Here is a 6772-nt window from a genome sequence, read left to right as displayed (position 1 = left end):
GTGTAGGCAGATTTGTTCATTAAGGCTTCTCCCCCGCTCTGTTTCTGTAAGATGATTCTTCTGTGGTTTCTTTGCTTTTAATCCATTTTAGAAAGATCATATGGCAGATAATATGTTTCAAGGATGGCTGCAACAATATAGTCCTTCACACATGTTTATCTGCAATGTGATCTTGATATTCCTGCATCAAAGCACACCCCCGCCCCCAACTTGAATCTGGGTAGTTGTAGGTCTGTTTTGGCCAATAAAGTATGACAGAAATGACACTTCCAAGGTTAAGTCATAAATGGGATGCAGATTTTGCTTCCCCACCTCCACACCCACTTCTCCACCTCTACACTCCCCTTCCCTGCCACTGCCCACTGGTAGAACACTAATGTTTGGAGCCCTGAGCCACCATATAAAGTTTGGCTACTGTATTAGTCTGTTCTCACACTGCTAATAAAGACATACCCAAGACTTGGTAATTTATAAAGAAAAAGAGGTTAATGGACTCACAGTTTCAGTTGGCTGGGGAAGCCTCACAAACATTACAGAAGGCAAAAGAAAGGCATGTCTTACATGGCAGCAGGCAAGAAGAGAGCATGTGCAGGGGAACTCCCCTTTATAAAACCATCAGATCTCGGCTGGGTGCAGTGGCTCACGCCTGTAATCCCAGCACTTTGGGAGGCCGAGGCAGGTAGATCACAAGGTCAGGAGTTCAAGACCAGCCTGGCCAATATAGTGAAACCCCGTCTCTACTAAAAATACAAAAATTAGCCAGGCGTGGTGGTGCATGCCTGTAGTCCCAGCTACTTGAGAGGCTGAGGCAGGAGAATCACTTCAACCCAGGAGGTGGAGGTTGAGGTGAGCCAAGATCACGCCACTGCACTCCAGCCCAGGCAACAGAGCAAGACTCTGTCTAAAAAAAAAAAATACTAAATAAAAATAGTTAATAAAACCATCAGATCTCATGAGACTCATTATCGTGAGAAAAGCACAGGAATACCCCATCCCCATGATTCAGTTGCCTCCCACTGGGTCCCTCCTACCACACGTGGGGATTATTACAATTCAAGGTGAGATTTGGATGGGGACACAGAGCCAACCCATATCAGCTACCCTGAGCCCACTATGCTGTGAGGAAACCAAACCACATGGACAGACCACATGTGGTACTCCAGTAGACAGTTCTGGTTTTTGAGTTAACACAGACTTATAAATGAGAGTGTCCAGCTACCAGACATTGATTCACTCCCAGCCTTTGAGTTTGCTCAGCTGAGACGCAGCCATCATGGTACAGAGACAAGCCATCCCCACTGAGCCCTGCCCAAAGTTCTGACCCCCAGAATCTGTGAGTTTAGTAAAAGATTGTTTCTAACCACTAACTTTTAAAAAAAATCCTTCCATAATTTCTTTTTTATTCTGGTAAAATATACATAACACAAAATTTGCCATTTTTAAAAAAAGACAGATTTAGGGTGGGCTCAGTGGCTCGGCCTAAATCTACTTGGCCCTCCTTTGAGAGGCCAGCACTTTGGGAGGCCAAGGCAGGAGGATGACTTGAGCCCAGGAGTTTGAGACCGGCCTGAGAAACATAGCAAAACCTTGTCTCTACAAATAAAAAAATTAGCTGGGCATGGAGGTGTGCACCTGTGGTCCCAGTGATGGCAGCAGCTGCTGCCATCATGCCGGCTACAGCAAGGAGGCACAGCTGGGGCTGCATGCTCCATGGAGCTGGTGGGAGCCCTGTCCCTTCTGAGTTGGGGTGGGAGCTCCCCGGATACTGCTGCAGTCACCCAAACTGCAGCTGCAGACCCAGGCCTCCTGCTTTATGGAGCAGGCAGCAGCCACCCAAACTGCAGCTGTGGATCTGAGCCTCCCTATGCTCTTGGTGGGGGTGGCGGGAGCAGGCAGGATCTGCCCTCCCAGGTGCAGCTGCAGCCACCTGACCAGTGACTGCAGACCTGGGCCTCCTGCTCCATAGAGTAGGCAGGAGCTGGGGACAAATGGGATCCCTGCCCCTCCCGAGTTGACAGGGTGGGAACTCCCAGGGTGCAGCTGTGGCTGCCCTCCCGGGTGCAGGACCAGGCCATCTATATAGTCTATGGTCTCAGGGGACCGGGAAGGGCCCCCAACCCTGTCACTCAGGGCTGTCTGCTTCTACTGCCTGACTTCTCTCCTTTCTTGGAACCTGCTCAGATCTTGGAGCGGCCTTGGGGATGAGCCCCAGGGCCATGAATGGCATCAGGAGGCAGACAGATTCCTGGGCTGCGGTTCCCCAGTAAGGCCTGATCTTCAGGCCAGGGAGAGCCTGAAGGCTGGGGTCCAGCTCCCAGTTCTGACGCCGGGAATGGAGACTCATGGTGCCTCTTCTGGGCCACCAGGGGCCACCCATGGACCAATCGGCATGTACTTCCTCCCCTCTGAGGTCCATAAAAGCCCAGGCTCAGCCAGCGCCTGAGAGAGGATGGCCAGAGCAGGGCAGAGGACGCAGAGACTATGGAAGGACCAGCTGCAGAGAGCAGCTCTCCTCTACTGATAGCTGGAGATGACAATACGACTTGCCGGCACAGAGGAGCCACCCTCGCTGAGCCTCCGCTCTGCTGAGAGCTGAACACTCGACTGGCCGACCTGCCCAGAGAGAGGAGCTACCCACTGTGGGTCTTCTCCGAGCTGTTTTAACACTGAATAAAGCTCATCTTCAGCGTGTTCACCCTTCACTAGTCTGTGTTCCCCATTCTTCCTGGACTCAGGGTAAGAACTCGGGCAAAGGTGCCACCTGCCACAGAGGTTTCTGGCCAGAAAATCGACACCTCAAAGATCCCATAACACCAGCTATTCGGGAGGCTGAGGTGGGAGGATTGCTTGAGACCAGGAGGTTGAGGCTGCTGTAAGCCATGATGGCACCCACTACCTGGGTGACAGAGTGAGATCCTATCTCACAAACTAAAAAATAAAAAGGAAAAAAAAAACAAACCCTGAGTTGCAGGTTTGGTGCTCCCTTCTTGCAGAGTCCAATAACAAGAATGAGGTCTGGTATAAAAAAAGTGACTTGGCCGGGCACGGTGGCTCACGTCTGTAATCCCAGCACTTTGGGAGGCCAAGGCCGGTGGATCACCTGAAGTCAGGAGTTTGAGAGCAGCCTGGCCAACATGGTGAAACGCTGTCTCTACTAAATACACAAATATTAGCCAGGTGTGCTGGCACATGCCTGTAATCCCAGCTACTTTGGGAGGCTGAGGCAGGAGAATTGCTTGAACCTGGGAGGTGGAGGTTGCAGCGAGCCAAGATCGCACCATTGCACTCCCGCCTGGGTGAAGAAGCGAGACTCTGTCTCAAAAAAAAAAAAAAAAAAAAATTAAAGTGACTTAATTCCAAAGCTAGCTTAAGGGAAGAAGTATAGGCTTCCTGCCTTAAGGGTAGGAAGTATAGGCTTCCTTCTGGGGCAGAAAGCTGGGGCTTTTAAAGGAGGATGTGGCAGGAATGGCATGCATGGGAAAGGGCAGGCAAATAGGGACCTCTGTGACTTGCTTCAGTGCCTTATCTACCAGATGGTTGAGCTGGTGCCTTCATGGGCAGAATTAAGTTGTAAAAATGGCCCTTGTCTCCAGATACTCTCCAGGTGAGAGTATTTTGTAGGAGACACCCCATGGTTGTAAATTGACTGTTGTCTCTCGAGGCGGTCTCCTGGTGCGAGAAATTTCCACTCTGGAGCTTTTAAGCACATAGTTAGATAAGCTTGCCCTGTAGAGTGTCTGGTGAAGGGAAGGTAAAAGGTTATAATTGCATTTCTAAAGAGCTAAGTAGGAAGTGGGGAACAGGGCAAAAGGAGAAAAGAGAAAAGAATAATGAAATTAAAAAAATAACTCATTCTCTTAAAAACGGGGGGTGCTTGGTTACAACTCTGTCATCTAAGCTGGGTGCAGTGGCATGATCATAACTCATTGCAGCCTCGAACTTCACCATTTTTAAGAGTATAGTTTAGTGGTAGTAAGTACTAAATCACTAAGTTTTGAGGTCATCTTTTAATGCAGCAATAATAAAGCAGGTGAGAACTGTGCTATATTTAGAATAGAGCACATGAACTGATTTCTTAGCAGAGGCTGATGTATTAACCCCTGGCTAGGCTTACGTGGGCTCACCTGGTATACGGGAATGGGCTTAGGCTTGAGTATTTGACTCTAGGTCTTTTGCCCCCGTGGGTTGCCCTCTCATGAGCCAGCTTCTGCTCCATGATGGCCCAGTCCCTGTCACCTTTGCTGTCACACCCAGCACAGTGCCTGGTGCAGGGTGGGCTCTTGGTAAATATTAACAGTTGTTAAATGAGTGAATAAGTTAAATAATAGAAGGTAAGCTAGGACTCCAGTTATTTTAGGCCTGCTCAACTCAGCTTCTTTTACAGGACTTACTTCTGACGTTCTGCCACTTCAGCCCAAGCTGTGAATTCCTTTTAAAAATGAAAATCCCATGGCAGCAGGTATGATTAGTTCCTTATAATGAGAACTGAAAGAGATTGAGCTTAAGTAGCTCTGTTTCTGAGCCTTATTATTGGGAACTGATGAACGTATTTAACTCGGAAAAGTCTCTTTGCCAGAGGCCAGAAAAAATGTCGTTGGTGGCACGCTGGCTATTCTTAGTTAAGGGTCCTAGAGGATCGAACCCTGGGTCGTGCCAGGCTCTTGTTACACCCTTTAGTTCAGTGTCATCTGTACTTTGGCTCATAAACATTTTTTTCTAAATGGCATTGAGTGCTGGGAAGGAAAGGAAGGCTGTGGTACCCTCCTCCCCCATTGTACAAGGCTCTGTTTCTTGCTCCTCCTCTGGCTGACCCTACAATATTAGCTGATAAGGAGTGGGAGGAATGATAGCTACCAGTTACCAAGTGCTAGAGACTTAGACCACAAATAGATTTGACAGTGACAAAATCAGGTGTACAAAAATGAAACTTGATTTTTCTAGAACTGAAGTTAATTGGCATTTTCACAAGGACAAGAGCCATGAGGGTCTTGTTACCACAGTATTGCCAACACCTGGCAGAGTGCCTGGCACAGCAAATTTCAGTAAATATTCGTTGAATAAATGAATAATATTAGAGTTCTAAACTGAAGTTCAAATACATTAGGAAGGCTAGGCGTGGTGGCTCAATCCTATAACCCCAGCACTTTGGGAAATCGAGGTAGGTAGATCACCTGAGTTTGAGACCAGCCTGACCAATGAAACCTCGTCTCTACTAAAAATAACAAAATTAGCTGGGCATGGTGGCATGCGCTTGTAGTCCCACCTACTTGGGAAGCTGAGGCAGGAGAATCGCTTGAACCTGGAAGGCAGAGGTTGCAGTGAGCAGAGATCGATCGTGCCACTGTACTCCAGCCTGGGTGACAGAGCAAGACTCTGTCTCAAAAAAAAAAAGAAAAGAAAAAAATTCAGGAAACTTGCCCAGTGTCACAGAGTTAGTAATTGCAAGATACTACCCCGACTCCTGAGATAGGATCCTGTCTGTCATGTGACACACGTTTTCTAGTAGAGTTGCTCATCAATTCATTCATTCATTCCTTGGTCTGTCAGGACTCTATTGAATGCAATTGACAGCTAACCAACTCCAATTGCTTTGGGCAAGAAAGAGAATTTATATGCTTGGTAGCTCAAGAACCTATTGACTTAAATAGTTTCAGACATAGCTGGATCTAGGGGCTGCAGCCACTGTCATCAGGATTGGACCTCTCTCCCATATTTTGTCTCTGTCTTCCAATCTGTTCACTTAACTTTAAGCCATCAGCAGCTTCGGGCTTGTTGCATCTTTACTACTTGCAACTTCAGCAGAAAAAGCACTTGCATTTCTCTCTTCTCTCTTTCTCATTTGCCTCTTTGGTTCTGGAATGATCACTAGTCACTGTGGTCAGGAGAAGGTGATGTCCTGCTTAGCAAAGCCTGAGCCTCATGCCCAGCCCTGGAGCCAGAGACAGAATTAGCTGTACAGGGAACACAGCCTGTGGCAGCAAGAATTCTCTGGAGGAAACCTGGGGTGCTGCTGCGAGGAGGCAAGAACTGTCACCCATGTCATGCAACAATTGTTTTCTTTGCCATCTTTATGCAGGACAGTTTGGGAGACAGGGAGCTACAAAAATGAACATGACACAGCCCTTCCCTCCGAGGACTTTGTACTCTAATGTAGGATCAGAGGTTTATGGTCAAGGGAAAATTAAATAAGACGTGCAAGCAAATGTGGTTGTGACAGTCTGATTGGTGACTACTTCATTCTGTTCACCATCCAGTTGCTGGGTGGCAGCTGAGGTTTCTGACGATCTACCCTTTACCAGAAACTGCATTCCCTCAGTCCCCTCCTCCTTGATGCTACCACCATCACCACCTGTCAGAAAAACTCCTTTCCACTGACTTGAGTAGTTTTCTGCCGCCTCTAGCTTCTGTGTAACAACTCAGTGTTAAAGTGAAACTTCAACCCTATACGCTTTCCAACTCAAGTTCTACCTTGGTTTTCTGCTCCAGTCTGTCTCCAGATGACCAGCTGGGTGGTACCAGGGTCACAATCCCAGAGGTGAGGCTGGAGCAGTGTGAACAAGGAGACAGAGAAGAGGGGTGACAGGGAGCCAGATGATGCGGTCTTGTTGTGTGTGGTTAGGGAGGCACAGGGCTGTGGGTCGGGGCGTAGGATGATGAATGACACCATTCGACTTAGGTTTCGGGTCATTCCAGCTCCCGCATGTGGAATGCAGGGGTGGGGGTGGTGGGGTGGGCAGAGTGAATGTGGGGAGAACTATGAGGAGGCCATTGC

Source organism: Piliocolobus tephrosceles, chromosome 10 (assembly GCF_002776525.5).
Source record: "Piliocolobus tephrosceles isolate RC106 chromosome 10, ASM277652v3, whole genome shotgun sequence".
NCBI classification, from domain to species: Eukaryota; Metazoa; Chordata; class Mammalia; order Primates; family Cercopithecidae; genus Piliocolobus; species Piliocolobus tephrosceles.
Note: the sequence above shows the minus strand (reverse complement) of the source record.